The sequence below is a fragment of the Oncorhynchus kisutch genome, linkage group LG9, assembly GCF_002021735.2.
Source record: "Oncorhynchus kisutch isolate 150728-3 linkage group LG9, Okis_V2, whole genome shotgun sequence".
NCBI lineage: Eukaryota > Metazoa > Chordata > Actinopteri > Salmoniformes > Salmonidae > Oncorhynchus > Oncorhynchus kisutch.
The window spans coordinates 23,587,137-23,603,705 of record NC_034182.2 but is presented as its reverse complement, the minus strand read 5'-3'; the positions used below and the strand labels follow the sequence as shown (position 1 = coordinate 23,603,705).

Here is a 16,569-nt window from a genome sequence, read left to right as displayed (position 1 = left end):
CAGTTTGTTGTGCTCCATGATGTGGATATGACAAGTCTCTGTGGTGCAATCGGTTGGCTTGTTAGATTGTTAATTTAAAAGTTGGTGATTTGAGCCCACCCAGGGATTTTGTTTTTAGTGAAATGGAAGACCTTCGTGGCCTTACAGTAAGCTTGCTTTTGACCATCCATGTTTCCTGTTGTCACATGTGATTGGTGTGTTGTTGAACATGAAAGATGACAAGTTACTATACCTACTGGTAAAATGGCAGTCAATGGTCTCTGATCTTCTGTTACTCAATAGCTTGATCATTCTGTGTTCTCCAAGGAACATATAATTTATTCTTATTAATCTGGCTAGTATGACAACATAAATGATGTCAATCTGGCATGAATAACCTTAGCATTTATATTTATCTCGCGAGAAGGACAATGTTGGTCCAGTGTGTTTGTGTGTATATGTACGCCTATATGCCATGAAAGTGACTAGCCACTTCATCATTCTTCCAAAGTCAGTCCCCTTATTATTTTGAATGGGCTTGGTGATTATATATTACATTTGTGAAAATGCAGTTGTTTAAAATATATATTTATCAGAATATATTTGTGATTGTGGCTGAATTTACTCCTGCCAGATGTCTTTTAATATAATGTTGCGCTGACGAACATTGCGCTACATTTTTGCCCTTTTAAGGCCATTCAAAAAGCTAACAAACATTAGAAAACTACAGGTCTACTTCCTTGAAAATGTTGCTGCACTTTCGATGCACGTTAACACAACCATTGGAACAAAGTGTTGTTGTTTCGTAAACTCCATGTTCAGTTGGATGAGAGCACAAATGGACAGCGATCAAGCGTCAGGATCAAATACACCACAAGTCTCTGTGGTGCAATTGGTTAGCGCGTTAGACTGTTAATCTAAAGGTTGGTGGTTCGAGCCCACCCAGGGACGACAGTTCTCATTTAGTAGTGCTCCATGATGTGGATATGAGATTCCTGTTATTTTGCCCTGCTGATGGTCAATGCCAACACAAGCCTCTGTAGTGCAATCAGTTATCGTGTTTGACTGTCAATCTAAAGGTTGGTGCTTTGACACCACCCATGTTCAGTTGGATGAGAGCACAATTGGACAGCGATCAAGCGTCAGGATCAAATAAACCACAAGTCTCTGTGGCGCAATTGATTAGCGCATTTGACTGTTAATCTAAAGGTTGGTGTTTCGAGCCCACCCAGGGATGACAGTTCTCTGTTTGTTGTGCTCCATGATGTGGATATGACAAGTCTCTGTGGTGCAATTGGTTGGTGCTTTAGACTGTTAATTTCAAAGTTGGTGATTTGAGTCCACCCAGGCATGCTGTCTTTCTGTTTCTAGTGATATAGAAGACCTTCCTGGCCTTAAAGTAAGCTTGCTTTTGACCTGCTGTGTTTCCTGTTGTCACATGTGATTGGTGTGTTGTTGAACATGAAAGATTACAAGTTACTATACCTACTGGTAAAATGGCTGTCAATGGTCTCTGATCTTCTGTTACTCAATAGCTTGATCATTCTGTGTTCTCCAAGGAGCATATCATTTATTCTTATTAATCTGGCTAGTATGACAACGTAAATGATGTCAATCTGGCATGAATAACCTTAGCATTTATATTTATCTCGCGAGAAGGACAATGTTGGTCCAGTGTGTTTGTGTGTATATGTACGCCTATACGCCATGAAAGTGACTAGCCACTTCATCATTCTTCCAGAGTCAGTCCCCTTATTATTTGGAATAGGCTTGGCGATTATATATTACATTTGTGAAAATGCAGTTGTTTAAAATATATATTTATCAGAATATATTTGTGATTGTGGCTGAATTTACTCCTGCCAAATGCCTTTTAATATAATGTTGCGCTGACGAACATTGCGCTACATCTTTGCCTTTTAAGGCCATTCAAAAAGCTAACAAACATTAGAAAACTACAGGTCTACTTCCTTGAAAATGTTGCTGCACTTTCGATGCACGTTAACACAACCATTGGAACAAAGTGTTGTTGTTTCGTAAACTCCATGTTCAGTTGGATGAGAGCACAAATGGACAGCGATCAAGAGTCAGGATCAAACACACCACGAGTCTCTGTGGCGCAATTGGTTAGCGCGTTAGACTGTTAATCTAAAGGTTGGTGGTTCGAGCCCACCCAGGGACGACAGTTCTCATTTAGTAGTGCTCCATGATGTGGATATGAGATTCCTGTTATTTTGCCCTGCTGATGGTCAATGCCAACACAAGCCTCTCTAGTGCAATCAGTTATCGTGTTTGACTGTCAATCTAAAGGTTGGTGCTTTGACACCACCCATGTTCAGTTGGATGAGAGCACAATTGGACAGAGATCAAGCGTCAGGATCAAATACACCACAAGTCTCTGTGGCGCAGTTGGTTAGCGTGTTAGACTGTTAATCTAAACGTTGGTTGTTCGAGCCCACCCAGGGACGACAGTTCTCAGTTTGTTGTGCTCCATGATGTGGATATGACAAGTCTCTGTGTTGCAATTGGTTGGCGCTTTAGACTGTTAATTTTAAAGTTGGTGATTTGAGCCCACCCAGGCATGCTGTCTTTCTGTTTCTAGTGATATGGAAGACCTTCCTGGCCTTACAGTAAGCTTGCTTTTGACCTGCTGTGTTTCCTGTTGTCACATGTGATTGGTGTGTTGTTGAACATGAAAGATTACAAGTTACTATACCTACTGGTAAAATGGCTGTCAATGGTCTCTGATCTTCTGTTACTCAATAGCTTGATCATTCTGTGTTCTCCAAGGAGCATATCATTTATTCTTATTAATCTGGCTAGTATGACAACGTAAATGATGTCAATCTGGCATGAATAACCTTAGCATTTATATTTATCTCGCGAGAAGGACAATGTTGGTCCAGTGTGTTTGTGTGTATATGTACGCCTATACGCCATGAAAGTGACTAGCCACTTCATCATTCTTCCAGAGTCAGTCCCCTTATTATTTGGAATAGGCTTGGCGATTATATATTACATTTGTGAAAATGCAGTTGTTTAAAATATATATTTATCAGTATATATTTGTGATTGTGGCTGAATTTACTCCTGCCAAATGCCTTTTAATATAATGTTGCGCTGACGAACATTGCGCTACATTTTTGCCCTTTTAAGGCCATTCAAAAAGCTAACAAACATTAGAAAACTACAGGTCTACTTCCTTGAAAATGTTGCTGCACTTTCGATGCACGTTAACACAACCATTGGAACAAAGTGTTGTTGTTTCGTAAACTCCATGTTCAGTTGGATGAGAGCACAAATGGACAGCGATCAAGAGTCAGGATCAAACACACCACGAGTCTCTGTGGCGCAATTGGTTAGCGCGTTAGACTGTTAATCTAAAGGTTGGTGGTTCGAGCCCACCCAGGGACGACAGTTCTCATTTAGTAGTGCTCCATGATGTGGATATGAGATTCCTGTTATTTTGCCCTGCTGATGGTCAATGCCAACACAAGCCTCTCTAGTGCAATCAGTTATCGTGTTTGACTGTCAATCTAAAGGTTGGTGCTTTGACACCACCCATGTTCAGTTGGATGAGAGCACAATTGGACAGAGATCAAGCGTCAGGATCAAATACACCACAAGTCTCTGTGGCGCAGTTGGTTAGCGTGTTAGACTGTTAATCTAAACGTTGGTTGTTCGAGCCCACCCAGGGACGACAGTTCTCAGTTTGTTGTGCTCCATGATGTGGATATGACAAGTCTCTGTGTTGCAATTGGTTGGCGCTTTAGACTGTTAATTTTAAAGTTGGTGATTTGAGCCCACCCAGGCATGCTGTCTTTCTGTTTCTAGTGATATGGAAGACCTTCCTGGCCTTACAGTAAGCTTGCTTTTGACCTGCTGTGTTTCCTGTTGTCACATGTGATTGGTGTGTTGTTGAACATGAAAGATGACAAGTTACTATACCTACTGGTAAAATGGCTGTCAATGGTCTCTGATCTTCTGTTACTCAATAGCTTGATCATTCTGTGTTCTCCAAGGAACATATCATTTATTCTTATTAATCTGGCTAGTATGACAACGTAAATGATGTCAATCTGGCATGAATAACCTTAGCATTTATATTTATCTCGCGAGAAAGACAATGTTGGTCCAGTGTGTTTGTGTGTATATGTACGCCTATACGCCATGAAAGTGACTAGCCACTTCATCATTCTTCCAGAGTCAGTCCCCTTATTATTTGGAATAGGCTTGGCGATTATATATTACATTTGTGAAAATGCAGTTGTTTAAAATATATATTTATCAGAATATATTTGTGATTGTGGCTGAATTTACTCCTGCCAAATGCCTTTTAATATAATGTTGCGCTGACGAACATTGCGCTACATTTTTGCCTTTTAAGGCCATTCAAAAAGCTAACAAACATTAGAAAACTACAGGTCTACTTCCTTGAAAATGTTGCTGCACTTTCGATGCACGTTAACACAACCATTGGAACAAAGTGTTGTTGTTTAGTAAACTCCATGTTCAGTTGGATGAGAGCACAAATGGACAGCGATCAAGAGTCAGGATCAAACACAGCACGAGTCTCTGTGGCGCAATTGGTTAGCGCGTTAGACTGTTAATCTAAATGTTGGTGGTTCGAGCCCACCCAGGGACGACAGTTCTCATTTAGTAGTGCTCCATGATGTGGATATGAGATTCCTGTTATTTTGCCCTGCTGATGGTCAATGCCAACACAAGCCTCTCTAGTGCAATCAGTTATCGTGTTTGACTGTCAATCTAAAGGTTGGTGCTTTGACACCACCCATGTTCAGTTGGATGAGATTACAATTGGACAACGATCAAGCGTCAGGATCAAATAAACCACAAGTCTCTGTGGCGCAATAGGTTAGTGCGTTAGACTGTTAATCTAAAGGTTGGTGGTTCGAGCCCACCCAGGGACGACAATTCTCATTTAGTAGTGCTCCATGATGTGGATATGAGATTCCTGTTATTTTGCCCTGCTGATGGTCAATGCCTACACAAGCCTCTCTAGTGCAATCAGTTATCGTGTTTGACTGTCAATATAAAGGTTGGTGCTTTGACACCACCCATGTTCAGTTGGATGAGATTACAATTGGACAACGATCAAGCGTCAGGATCAAATAAACCACAAGTCTCTGTGGCGCAATAGGTTAGCGCGTTAGACTGTTAATCTAAAGGTTGGTGGTTCGAGCCCACCCAGGGACGACAGTTCTCATTTAGTAGTGCTCCATGATGTGGATATGAGATTCCTGTTATTTTGCCCTGCTGATGGTCAATGCCAACACAAGCCTCTCTAGTGCAATCAGTTATCGTGTTTGACTGTCAATATAAAGGTTGGTGCTTTGACACCACCCATGTTCAGTTGGATGAGAGCACAATTGGACAGCGATCAAGCGTCAGGATCAAATACACCACAAGTCTCTGTGGTGCAATTCGTTATCGTGTTCGACTGTTAATCTAAAGGTTGGTGGTTCGTGCCCACCCAGGGACGACAGTTCTCAGTCTGTTGTGCTTCATGATGTGGATATGACAAGTCTCTATGGTGCAATTGGTTGGCACTTTAGACTGTTAATTTCAAAGTTGGTGATTTGAGTCCACCCAGGCATGCTGTCTTTCTGTTTCTAGTGATATGGAAGACCTTCCTGGCCTTACAGTAAGCTTGCTTTTGACCTGCTGTGTTTCCTGTTGTCACATGTGATTGGTGTGTTGTTGAACATGAAAGATTACAAGTTACTATACCTACTGGTAAAATGGCTGTCAATGGTCTCTGATCTTCTGTTACTCAATAGCTTGATCATTCTGTGTTCTCCAAGGAACATATCATTTATTCTTATTAATCTGGCTAGTATGACAACGTAAATGATGTCAATCTGGCATGAATAACCTTAGCATTTATATTTATCTCGCGAGAAAGACAATGTTGGTCCAGTGTGTTTGTGTGTATATGTACGCCTATACGCCATGAAAGTGACTAGCCACTTCATCATTCTTCCAGAGTCAGTCCCCTTATTATTTGGAATAGGCTTGGCGATTATATATTACATTTGTGAAAATGCAGTTGTTTAAAATATATATTTATCAGAATATATTTGTGATTGTGGCTGAATTTACTCCTGCCAAATGCCTTTTAATATAATGTTGCGCTGACGAACATTGCGCTACATTTTTGCCTTTTAAGGCCATTCAAAAAGCTAACAAACATTAGAAAACTACAGGTCTACTTCCTTGAAAATGTTGCTGCACTTTCGATGCACGTTAACACAACCATTGGAACAAAGTGTTGTTGTTTCGTAAACTCCATGTTCAGTTGGATGAGAGCACAAATGGACAGCGATCAAGAGTCAGGATCAAACATAGCACGAGTCTCTGTGGCGCAATTGGTTAGCGCGTTAGACTGTTAATCTAAAGGTTGGTGGTTCGAGCCCACCCAGGGACGACAGTTCTCATTTAGTAGTGCTCCATGATGTGGATATGAGATTCCTGTTATTTTGCCCTGCTGATGGTCAATGCCAACACAAGCCTCTCTAGTGCAATCAGTTATCGTGTTTGACTGTCAATCTAAAGGTTGGTGCTTTGACACCACCCATGTTCAGTTGGATGAGAGCACAATTGGACAGCGATCAAGCGTCAGGATCAAATACACCACAAGTCTCTGTGGTGCAATTCGTTATCGTGTTCGACTGTTAATCTAAAGGTTGGTGGTTCGTGCCCACCCAGGGACGACAGTTCTCAGTCTGTTGTGCTCCATGATGTGGATATGACAAGTCTCTATGGTGCAATTGGTTGGCACTTTAGACTGTTAATTTCAAAGTTGGTGATTTGAGTCCACCCAGGCATGCTGTCTTTCTGTTTCTAGTGATATGGAAGACCTTCCTGGCCTTACAGTAAGCTTGCTTTTGACCTGCTGTGTTTCCTGTTGTCACATGTGATTGGTGTGTTGTTGAACATGAAAGATTACAAGTTACTATACCTACTGGTAAAATGGCTGTCAATGGTCTCTGATCTTCTGTTACTCAATAGCTTGATCATTCTGTGTTCTCCAAGGAACATATCATTTATTCTTATTAATCTGGCTAGTATGACAACGTAAATGATGTCAATCTGGCATGAATAACCTTAGCATTTATATTTATCTCGCGAGAAAGACAATGTTGGTCCAGTGTGTTTGTGTGTATATGTACGCCTATACGCCATGAAAGTGACTAGCCACTTCATCATTCTTCCAGAGTCAGTCCCCTTATTATTTGGAATAGGCTTGGCGATTATATATTACATTTGTGAAAATGCAGTTGTTTAAAATATATATTTATCAGAATATATTTGTGATTGTGGCTGAATTTACTCCTGCCAAATGCCTTTTAATATAATGTTGCGCTGACGAACATTGCGCTACATTTTTGCCTTTTAAGGCCATTCAAAAAGCTAACAAACATTAGAAAACTACAGGTCTACTTCCTTGAAAATGTTGCTGCACTTTCGATGCACGTTAACACAACCATTGGAACAAAGTGTTGTTGTTTCGTAAACTCCATGTTCAGTTGGATGAGAGCACAAATGGACAGCGATCAAGAGTCAGGATCAAACACAGCACGAGTCTCTGTGGCGCAATTGGTTAGCGCGTTAGACTGTTAATCTAAAGGTTGGTGGTTCGAGCCCACCCAGGGACGACAGTTCTCATTTAGTAGTGCTCCATGATGTGGATATGAGATTCCTGTTATTTTGCCCTGCTGATGGTCAATGCCAACACAAGCCTCTCTAGTGCAATCAGTTATCGTGTTTGACTGTCAATCTAAAGGTTGGTGCTTTGACACCACCCATGTTCAGTTGGATGAGAGCACAATATGACAGAGATCAAGCGTCAGGATCAAATACAACACAAGTCTCTGTGGCGCAGTTGGTTAGCGCGTTTGAATGTTAATCTAAACGTTGGTTGTTCGAGCCCACCCAGGGACGACAGTTCTCAGTTTGTTGTGCTCCATGATGTGGATATGACAAGTCTCTTTGTTGCAATTGGTTGGCGCTTTAGACTGTTAATTTTAAAGTTGGTGATTTGAGCCCACCCAGGCATGCTGTCTTTCTGTTTCTAGTGATATGGAAGACCTTCCTGGCCTTACAGTAAGCTTGCTTTTGACCTGCTGTGTTTCCTGTTGTCACATGTGATTGGTGTGTTGTTGAACATGAAAGATTACAAGTTACTATATCTACTGGTAAAATGGCTGTCAATGGTCTCTGATCTTCTGTTACTCAATAGCTTGATCATTCTGTGTTCTCCAAGGAACATATCATTTATTCTTATTAATCTGGCTAGTATGACAACGTAAATGATGTCAATCTGGCATGAATAACCTTAGCATTTATATTTATCTCGCGAGAAGGACAATGTTGGTCCAGTGTGTTTGTGTGTATATGTACGCCTATACGCCATGAAAGTGATTAGCCACTTCATCATTCTTCCAGAGTCAGTCCCCTTATTATTTGGAATAGGCTTGGCGATTATATATTACATTTGTGAAAATGCAGTTGTTTAAAATATATATTTATCAGAATATATTTGTGATTGTGGCTGAATTTACTCCTGCCAAATGCCTTTTAATATAATGTTGCGCTGACGAACATTGCGCTACATTTTTGCCTTTTAAGGCCATTCAAAAAGCTAACAAACATTAGAAAACTACAGGTCTACTTCCTCGAAAATGTTGCTGCACTTTCGATGCACGTTAACACAACCATTGGAACAAAGTGTTGTTGTTTCACAAACTCCATGTTCAGTTGGATGAGAGCACAAATGGACAGCGATCAAGAGTCAGGATCAAACACAGCACGAGTCTCTGTGGCGCAATTGGTTAGCGCGTTAGACTGTTAATCTAAAGGTTGGTGGTTCGAGCCCACCCAGGGACGACAGTTCTCATTTAGTAGTGCTCCATGATGTGGATATGAGATTCCTGTTATTTTGCCCTGCTGATGGTCAATGACTACACAAGCCTCTCTAGTGCAATCAGTTATCGTGTTTGACTGTCAATATAAAGGTTGGTGCTTTGACACCACCCATGTTCAGTTGGATGAGATTACAATTGGACAACGATCAAGCGTCAGGATCAAATAAACCACAAGTCTCTGTGGCGCAATAGGTTAGCGCGTTAGACTGTTAATCTAAAGGTTGGTGGTTCGAGCCCACCCAGGGACGACAGTTCTCATTTAGTAGTGCTCCATGATGTGGATATGAGATTCCTGTTATTTTGCCCTGCTGATGGTCAATGCCAACACAAGCCTCTCTAGTGCAATCAGTTATCGTGTTTGACTGTCAATATAAAGGTTGGTGCTTTGACACCACCCATGTTCAGTTGGATGAGAGCACAATTGGACAGCGATCAAGCGTCAGGATCAAATACACCACAAGTCTCTGTGGTGCAATTCGTTATCGTGTTCGACTGTTAATCTAAAGGTTGGTGGTTCGTGCCCACCCAGGGACGACAGTTCTCAGTCTGTTGTGCTCCATGATGTGGATATGACAAGTCTCTGTGGTGCAATTGGTTGGCACTTTAGACTGTTAATTTCAAAGTTGGTGATTTGAGTCCACCCAGGCATGCTGTCTTTCTGTTTCTAGTGATATGGAAGACCTTCCTGGCCTTACAGTAAGCTTGCTTTTGACCTGCTGTGTTTCCTGTTGTCACATGTGATTGGTGTGTTGTTGAACATGAAATATGACAAGTTACTATACCTACTGGTAAAATGGCTGTCAATGGTCTCTGATCTTCTGTTACTCAATAGCTTGATCATTCTGTGTTCTCCAAGGAACATATCATTTATTCTTATTAATCTGGCTAGTATGACAACGTAAATGATGTCAATCTGGCATGAATAACCTTAGCATTTATATTTATCTCGCGAGAAAGACAATGTTGGTCCAGTGTGTTTGTGTGTATATGTACGCCTATACGCCATGAAAGTGACTAGCCACTTCATCATTCTTCCAGAGTCAGTCCCCTTATTATTTGGAATAGGCTTGGCGATTATATATTACATTTGTGAAAATGCAGTTGTTTAAAATATATATTTATCAGAATATATTTGTGATTGTGGCTGAATTTACTCCTGCCAAATGCCTTTTAATATAATGTTGCGCTGACGAACATTGCGCTACATTTTTGCCTTTTAAGGCCATTCAAAAAGCTAACAAACATTAGAAAACTACAGGTCTACTTCCTTGAAAATGTTGCTGCACTTTCGATGCACGTTAACACAACCATTGGAACAAAGTGTTGTTGTTTCACAAACTCCATGTTCAGTTGGATGAGAGCACAAATGGACAGCGATCAAGAGTCAGGATCAAACACACCACGAGTCTCTGTGGCGCAATTGGTTAGCGCGTTAGACTGTTAATCTAAAGGTTGGTGGTTCGAGCCCACCCAGGGACGACAGTTCTCATTTAGTAGTGCTCCATGATGTGGATATGAGATTCCTGTTATTTTGCCCTGCTGATGGTCAATGCCAACACAAGCCTCTCTAGTGCAATCAGTTATCGTGTTTGACTGTCAATCTAAAGGTTGGTGCTTTGACACCACCCATGTTCAGTTGGATGAGAGCACAATTGGACAGAGATCAAGCGTCAGGATCAAATACACTATAAGTCTCTGTGGCGCAGTTGGTTAGCGTGTTAGACTGTTAATCTAAACGTTGGTTGTTCGAGCCCACCCAGGGACGACAGTTCTCAGTTTGTTGTGCTCCATGATGTGGATATGACAAGTCTCTGTGTTGCAATTGGTTGGCGCTTTAGACTGTTAATTTTAAAGTTGGTGATTTGAGCCCACCCAGGCATGCTGTCTTTCTGTTTCTAGTGATATGGAAGACCTTCCTGGCCTTACAGTAAGCTTGCTTTTGACCTGCTGTGTTTCCTGTTGTCACATGTGATTGGTGTGTTGTTGAACATGAAAGATGACAAGTTACTATACCTACTGGTAAAATGGCTGTCAATGGTCTCTGATCTTCTGTTACTCAATAGCTTGATCATTCTGTGTTCTCCAAGGAACATATCATTTATTCTTATTAATCTGGCTAGTATGACAACGTAAATGATGTCAATCTGGCATGAATAACCTTAGCATTTATATTTATCTCGCGAGAAAGACAATGTTGGTCCAGTGTGTTTGTGTGTATATGTACGCCTATACGCCATGAAAGTGACTAGCCACTTCATCATTCTTCCAGAGTCAGTCCCCTTATTATTTGGAATAGGCTTGGCGATTATATATTACATTTGTGAAAATGCAGTTGTTTAAAATATATATTTATCAGAATATATTTGTGATTGTGGCTGAATTTACTCCTGCCAAATGCCTTTTAATATAATGTTGCGCTGACGAACATTGCGCTACATTTTTGCCTTTTAAGGCCATTCAAAAAGCTAACAAACATTAGAAAACTACAGGTCTACTTCCTTGAAAATGTTGCTGCACTTTCGATGCACGTTAACACAACCATTGGAACAAAGTGTTGTTGTTTAGTAAACTCCATGTTCAGTTGGATGAGAGCACAAATGGACAGCGATCAAGAGTCAGGATCAAACACAGCACGAGTCTCTGTGGCGCAATTGGTTAGCGCGTTAGACTGTTAATCTAAATGTTGGTGGTTCGAGCCCACCCAGGGACGACAGTTCTCATTTAGTAGTGCTCCATGATGTGGATATGAGATTCCTGTTATTTTGCCCTGCTGATGGTCAATGCCAACACAAGCCTCTCTAGTGCAATCAGTTATCGTGTTTGACTGTCAATCTAAAGGTTGGTGCTTTGACACCACCCATGTTCAGTTGGATGAGATTACAATTGGACAACGATCAAGCGTCAGGATCAAATAAACCACAAGTCTCTGTGGCGCAATAGGTTAGTGCGTTAGACTGTTAATCTAAAGGTTGGTGGTTCGAGCCCACCCAGGGACGACAATTCTCATTTAGTAGTGCTCCATGATGTGGATATGAGATTCCTGTTATTTTGCCCTGCTGATGGTCAATGCCTACACAAGCCTCTCTAGTGCAATCAGTTATCGTGTTTGACTGTCAATATAAAGGTTGGTGCTTTGACACCACCCATGTTCAGTTGGATGAGATTACAATTGGACAACGATCAAGCGTCAGGATCAAATAAACCACAAGTCTCTGTGGCGCAATAGGTTAGCGCGTTAGACTGTTAATCTAAAGGTTGGTGGTTCGAGCCCACCCAGGGACGACAGTTCTCATTTAGTAGTGCTCCATGATGTGGATATGAGATTCCTGTTATTTTGCCCTGCTGATGGTCAATGCCAACACAAGCCTCTCTAGTGCAATCAGTTATCGTGTTTGACTGTCAATATAAAGGTTGGTGCTTTGACACCACCCATGTTCAGTTGGATGAGAGCACAATTGGACAGCGATCAAGCGTCAGGATCAAATACACCACAAGTCTCTGTGGTGCAATTCGTTATCGTGTTCGACTGTTAATCTAAAGGTTGGTGGTTCGTGCCCACCCAGGGACGACAGTTCTCAGTCTGTTGTGCTCAATGATGTGGATATGACAAGTCTCTATGGTGCAATTGGTTGGCACTTTAGACTGTTAATTTCAAAGTTGGTGATTTGAGTCCACCCAGGCATGCTGTCTTTCTGTTTCTAGTGATATGGAAGACCTTCCTGGCCTTACAGTAAGCTTGCTTTTGACCTGCTGTGTTTCCTGTTGTCACATGTGATTGGTGTGTTGTTGAACATGAAAGATTACAAGTTACTATACCTACTGGTAAAATGGCTGTCAATGGTCTCTGATCTTCTGTTACTCAATAGCTTGATCATTCTGTGTTCTCCAAGGAACATATCATTTATTCTTATTAATCTGGCTAGTATGACAACGTAAATGATGTCAATCTGGCATGAATAACCTTAGCATTTATATTTATCTCGCGAGAAAGACAATGTTGGTCCAGTGTGTTTGTGTGTATATGTACGCCTATACGCCATGAAAGTGACTAGCCACTTCATCATTCTTCCAGAGTCAGTCCCCTTATTATTTGGAATAGGCTTGGCGATTATATATTACATTTGTGAAAATGCAGTTGTTTAAAATATATATTTATCAGAATATATTTGTGATTGTGGCTGAATTTACTCCTGCCAAATGCCTTTTAATATAATGTTGCGCTGACGAACATTGCGCTACATTTTTGCCTTTTAAGGCCATTCAAAAAGCTAACAAACATTAGAAAACTACAGGTCTACTTCCTTGAAAATGTTGCTGCACTTTCGATGCACGTTAACACAACCATTGGAACAAAGTGTTGTTGTTTCGTAAACTCCATGTTCAGTTGGATGAGAGCACAAATGGACAGCGATCAAGAGTCAGGATCAAACACAGCACGAGTCTCTGTGGCGCAATTGGTTAGCGCGTTAGACTGTTAATCTAAAGGTTGGTGGTTCGAGCCCACCCAGGGACGACAGTTCTCATTTAGTAGTGCTCCATGATGTGGATATGAGATTCCTGTTATTTTGCCCTGCTGATGGTCAATGCCAACACAAGCCTCTCTAGTGCAATCAGTTATCGTGTTTGACTGTCAATCTAAAGGTTGGTGCTTTGACACCACCCATGTTCAGTTGGATGAGAGCACAATTGGACAGAGATCAAGCGTCAGGATCAAATACACCACAAGTCTCTGTGGCGCAGTTGGTTAGCGCGTTTGAATGTTAATCTAAACGTTGGTTGTTCGAGCCCACCCAGGGACGACAGTTCTCAGTTTGTTGTGCTCCATGATGTGGATATGACAAGTCTCTTTGTTGCAATTGGTTGGCGCTTTAGACTGTTAATTTTAAAGTTGGTGATTTGAGCCCACCCAGGCATGCTGTCTTTCTGTTTCTAGTGATATGGAAGACCTTCCTGGCCTTACAGTAAGCTTGCTTTTGACCTGCTGTGTTTCCTGTTGTCACATGTGATTGGTGTGTTGTTGAACATGAAAGATTACAAGTTACTATACCTACTGGTAAAATGGCTGTCAATGGTCTCTGATCTTCTGTTACTCAATAGCTTGATCATTCTGTGTTCTCCAAGGAACATATCATTTATTCTTATTAATCTGGCTAGTATGACAACGTAAATGATGTCAATCTGGCATGAATAACCTTAGCATTTATATTTATCTCGCGAGAAGGACAATGTTGGTCCAGTGTGTTTGTGTGTATATGTACGCCTATACGCCATGAAAGTGATTAGCCACTTCATCATTCTTCCAGAGTCAGTCCCCTTATTATTTGGAATAGGCTTGGCGATTATATATTACATTTGTGAAAATGCAGTTGTTTAAAATATATATTTATCAGAATATATTTGTGATTGTGGCTGAATTTACTCCTGCCAAATGCCTTTTAATATAATGTTGCGCTGACGAACATTGCGCTACATTTTTGCCTTTTAAGGCCATTCAAAAAGCTAACAAACATTAGAAAACTACAGGTCTACTTCCTTGAAAATGTTGCTGCACTTTCGATGCACGTTAACACAACCATTGGAACAAAGTGTTGTTGTTTCACAAACTCCATGTTCAGTTGGATGAGAGCACAAATGGACAGCGATCAAGAGTCAGGATCAAACACACCACGAGTCTCTGTGGCGCAATTGGTTAGCGTGTTAGACTGTTAATCTAAAGGTTGGTGGTTCGAGCCCACCCAGGGACGACAGTTCTCATTTAGTAGTGCTCCATGATGTGGATATGAGATTCCTGTTATTTTGCCCTGCTGATGGTCAATGCCAACACAAGCCTCTCTAGTGCAATCAGTTATCGTGTTTGACTGTCAATCTAAAGGTTGGTGCTTTGACACCACCCATGTTCAGTTGGATGAGATTACAATTGGACAACGATCAAGCGTCAGGATCAAATAAACCACAAGTCTCTGTGGCGCAATAGGTTAGCGCGTTAGACTGTTAATCTAAAGGTTGGTGGTTCAAGCCCACCCAGGGACGACAGTTCTCATTTAGTAGTGCTCCATGATGTGGATATGAGATTCCTGTTATTTTGCCCTGCTGATGGTCAATGACTACACAAGCCTCTCTAGTGCAATCAGTTATCGTGTTTGACTGTCAATATAAAGGTTGGTGCTTTGACACCACCCATGTTCAGTTGGATGAGATTACAATTGGACAACGATCAAGCGTCAGGATCAAATAAACCACAAGTCTCTGTGGCGCAATAGGTTAGCGCGTTAGACTGTTAATCTAAAGGTTGGTGGTTCGAGCCCACCCAGGGACGACAGTTCTCATTTAGTAGTGCTCCATGATGTGGATATGAGATTCCTGTTATTTTGCCCTGCTGATGGTCAATGCCAACACAAGCCTCTCTAGTGCAATCAGTTATCGTGTTTGACTGTCAATATAAAGGTTGGTGCTTTGACACCACCCATGTTCAGTTGGATGAGAGCACAATTGGACAGCGATCAAGCGTCAGGATCAAATACACCACAAGTCTCTGTGGTGCAATTCGTTATCGTGTTCGACTGTTAATCTAAAGGTTGGTGGTTCGTGCCCACCCAGGGACGACAGTTCTCAGTCTGTTGTGCTCCATGATGTGGATATGACAAGTCTCTATGGTGCAATTGGTTGGCACTTTAGACTGTTAATTTCAAAGTTGGTGATTTGAGTCCACCCAGGCATGCTGTCTTTCTGTTTCTAGTGATATGGAAGACCTTCCTGGCCTTACAGTAAGCTTGCTTTTGACCTGCTGTGTTTCCTGTTGTCACATGTGATTGGTGTGTTGTTGAACATGAAAGATGACAAGTTACTATACCTACTGGTAAAATGGCTGTCAATGGTCTCTGATCTTCTGTTACTCAATAGCTTGATCATTCTGTGTTCTCCAAGGAACATATCATTTATTCTTATTAATCTGGCTAGTATGACAACGTAAATGATGTCAATCTGGCATGAATAACCTTAGCATTTATATTTATCTCGCGAGAAAGACAATGTTGGTCCAGTGTGTTTGTGTGTATATGTACGCCTATACGCCATGAAAGTGACTAGCCACTTCATCATTCTTCCAGAGTCAGTCCCCTTATTATTTGGAATAGGCTTGGCGATTATATATTACATTTGTGAAAATGCAGTTGTTTAAAATATATATTTATCAGAATATATTTGTGATTGTGGCTGAATTTACTCCTGCCAAATGCCTTTTAATATAATGTTGCGCTGACGAACATTGCGCTACATTTTTGCCTTTTAAGGCCATTCAAAAAGCTAACAAACATTAGAAAACTACAGGTCTACTTCCTTGAAAATGTTGCTGCACTTTCGATGCACGTTAACACAACCATTGGAACAAAGTGTTGTTGTTTCACAAACTCCATGTTCAGTTGGATGAGAGCACAAATGGACAGCGATCAAGAGTCAGGATCAAACACACCACGAGTCTCTGTGGCGCAATTGGTTAGCGCGTTAGACTGTTAATCTAAAGGTTGGTGGTTCGAGCCCACCCAGGGACGACAGTTCTCATTTAGTAGTGCTCCATGATGTGGATATGAGATTCCTGTTATTTTGCCCTGCTGATGGTCAATGCCAACACAAGCCTCTCTAGTGC

At 41.3% G+C, this 16,569-nt stretch overlaps 25 non-coding genes across 25 annotated transcripts; all 25 read left to right on the top strand.

Moving 5' to 3' along the window:
• Positions 1–856: 856 nt before the first annotated feature.
• Positions 857–930, top strand: trnan-guu (transfer RNA asparagine (anticodon GUU)). The gene has a single exon. It is a non-coding gene; the product is annotated as a tRNA-Asn (tRNA).
• Positions 931–1,142: 212 nt separating this feature from the next.
• trnan-guu (transfer RNA asparagine (anticodon GUU)) lies at positions 1,143–1,216 on the top strand. The gene has a single exon. It is a non-coding gene; the product is annotated as a tRNA-Asn (tRNA).
• An 871-nt stretch (positions 1,217–2,087) lies between these two features.
• trnan-guu (transfer RNA asparagine (anticodon GUU)) lies at positions 2,088–2,161 on the top strand. The gene has a single exon. It is a non-coding gene; the product is annotated as a tRNA-Asn (tRNA).
• A 212-nt stretch (positions 2,162–2,373) lies between these two features.
• trnan-guu (transfer RNA asparagine (anticodon GUU)) lies at positions 2,374–2,447 on the top strand. The gene has a single exon. It is a non-coding gene; the product is annotated as a tRNA-Asn (tRNA).
• An 872-nt stretch (positions 2,448–3,319) lies between these two features.
• On the top strand, positions 3,320–3,393 carry trnan-guu (transfer RNA asparagine (anticodon GUU)). Its single transcript has one exon. It is a non-coding gene; the product is annotated as a tRNA-Asn (tRNA).
• Positions 3,394–3,605: 212 nt separating this feature from the next.
• Positions 3,606–3,679, top strand: trnan-guu (transfer RNA asparagine (anticodon GUU)). The gene has a single exon. It is a non-coding gene; the product is annotated as a tRNA-Asn (tRNA).
• Positions 3,680–4,550: 871 nt separating this feature from the next.
• On the top strand, positions 4,551–4,624 carry trnan-guu (transfer RNA asparagine (anticodon GUU)). The gene has a single exon. It is a non-coding gene; the product is annotated as a tRNA-Asn (tRNA).
• A 212-nt stretch (positions 4,625–4,836) lies between these two features.
• trnan-guu (transfer RNA asparagine (anticodon GUU)) lies at positions 4,837–4,910 on the top strand. Its single transcript has one exon. It is a non-coding gene; the product is annotated as a tRNA-Asn (tRNA).
• A 212-nt stretch (positions 4,911–5,122) lies between these two features.
• On the top strand, positions 5,123–5,196 carry trnan-guu (transfer RNA asparagine (anticodon GUU)). Its single transcript has one exon. It is a non-coding gene; the product is annotated as a tRNA-Asn (tRNA).
• Positions 5,197–6,353: 1,157 nt separating this feature from the next.
• Positions 6,354–6,427, top strand: trnan-guu (transfer RNA asparagine (anticodon GUU)). Its single transcript has one exon. It is a non-coding gene; the product is annotated as a tRNA-Asn (tRNA).
• Positions 6,428–7,584: 1,157 nt separating this feature from the next.
• trnan-guu (transfer RNA asparagine (anticodon GUU)) lies at positions 7,585–7,658 on the top strand. The gene has a single exon. It is a non-coding gene; the product is annotated as a tRNA-Asn (tRNA).
• A 212-nt stretch (positions 7,659–7,870) lies between these two features.
• Positions 7,871–7,944, top strand: trnan-guu (transfer RNA asparagine (anticodon GUU)). The gene has a single exon. It is a non-coding gene; the product is annotated as a tRNA-Asn (tRNA).
• An 871-nt stretch (positions 7,945–8,815) lies between these two features.
• trnan-guu (transfer RNA asparagine (anticodon GUU)) lies at positions 8,816–8,889 on the top strand. The gene has a single exon. It is a non-coding gene; the product is annotated as a tRNA-Asn (tRNA).
• A 212-nt stretch (positions 8,890–9,101) lies between these two features.
• trnan-guu (transfer RNA asparagine (anticodon GUU)) lies at positions 9,102–9,175 on the top strand. Its single transcript has one exon. It is a non-coding gene; the product is annotated as a tRNA-Asn (tRNA).
• Positions 9,176–10,332: 1,157 nt separating this feature from the next.
• Positions 10,333–10,406, top strand: trnan-guu (transfer RNA asparagine (anticodon GUU)). Its single transcript has one exon. It is a non-coding gene; the product is annotated as a tRNA-Asn (tRNA).
• A 212-nt stretch (positions 10,407–10,618) lies between these two features.
• On the top strand, positions 10,619–10,692 carry trnan-guu (transfer RNA asparagine (anticodon GUU)). Its single transcript has one exon. It is a non-coding gene; the product is annotated as a tRNA-Asn (tRNA).
• An 871-nt stretch (positions 10,693–11,563) lies between these two features.
• trnan-guu (transfer RNA asparagine (anticodon GUU)) lies at positions 11,564–11,637 on the top strand. The gene has a single exon. It is a non-coding gene; the product is annotated as a tRNA-Asn (tRNA).
• A 212-nt stretch (positions 11,638–11,849) lies between these two features.
• On the top strand, positions 11,850–11,923 carry trnan-guu (transfer RNA asparagine (anticodon GUU)). Its single transcript has one exon. It is a non-coding gene; the product is annotated as a tRNA-Asn (tRNA).
• Positions 11,924–12,135: 212 nt separating this feature from the next.
• trnan-guu (transfer RNA asparagine (anticodon GUU)) lies at positions 12,136–12,209 on the top strand. Its single transcript has one exon. It is a non-coding gene; the product is annotated as a tRNA-Asn (tRNA).
• Positions 12,210–13,366: 1,157 nt separating this feature from the next.
• trnan-guu (transfer RNA asparagine (anticodon GUU)) lies at positions 13,367–13,440 on the top strand. Its single transcript has one exon. It is a non-coding gene; the product is annotated as a tRNA-Asn (tRNA).
• A 212-nt stretch (positions 13,441–13,652) lies between these two features.
• Positions 13,653–13,726, top strand: trnan-guu (transfer RNA asparagine (anticodon GUU)). The gene has a single exon. It is a non-coding gene; the product is annotated as a tRNA-Asn (tRNA).
• Positions 13,727–14,597: 871 nt separating this feature from the next.
• Positions 14,598–14,671, top strand: trnan-guu (transfer RNA asparagine (anticodon GUU)). Its single transcript has one exon. It is a non-coding gene; the product is annotated as a tRNA-Asn (tRNA).
• A 212-nt stretch (positions 14,672–14,883) lies between these two features.
• Positions 14,884–14,957, top strand: trnan-guu (transfer RNA asparagine (anticodon GUU)). The gene has a single exon. It is a non-coding gene; the product is annotated as a tRNA-Asn (tRNA).
• A 212-nt stretch (positions 14,958–15,169) lies between these two features.
• On the top strand, positions 15,170–15,243 carry trnan-guu (transfer RNA asparagine (anticodon GUU)). The gene has a single exon. It is a non-coding gene; the product is annotated as a tRNA-Asn (tRNA).
• A 1,157-nt stretch (positions 15,244–16,400) lies between these two features.
• On the top strand, positions 16,401–16,474 carry trnan-guu (transfer RNA asparagine (anticodon GUU)). The gene has a single exon. It is a non-coding gene; the product is annotated as a tRNA-Asn (tRNA).
• Positions 16,475–16,569: the final 95 nt, after the last annotated feature.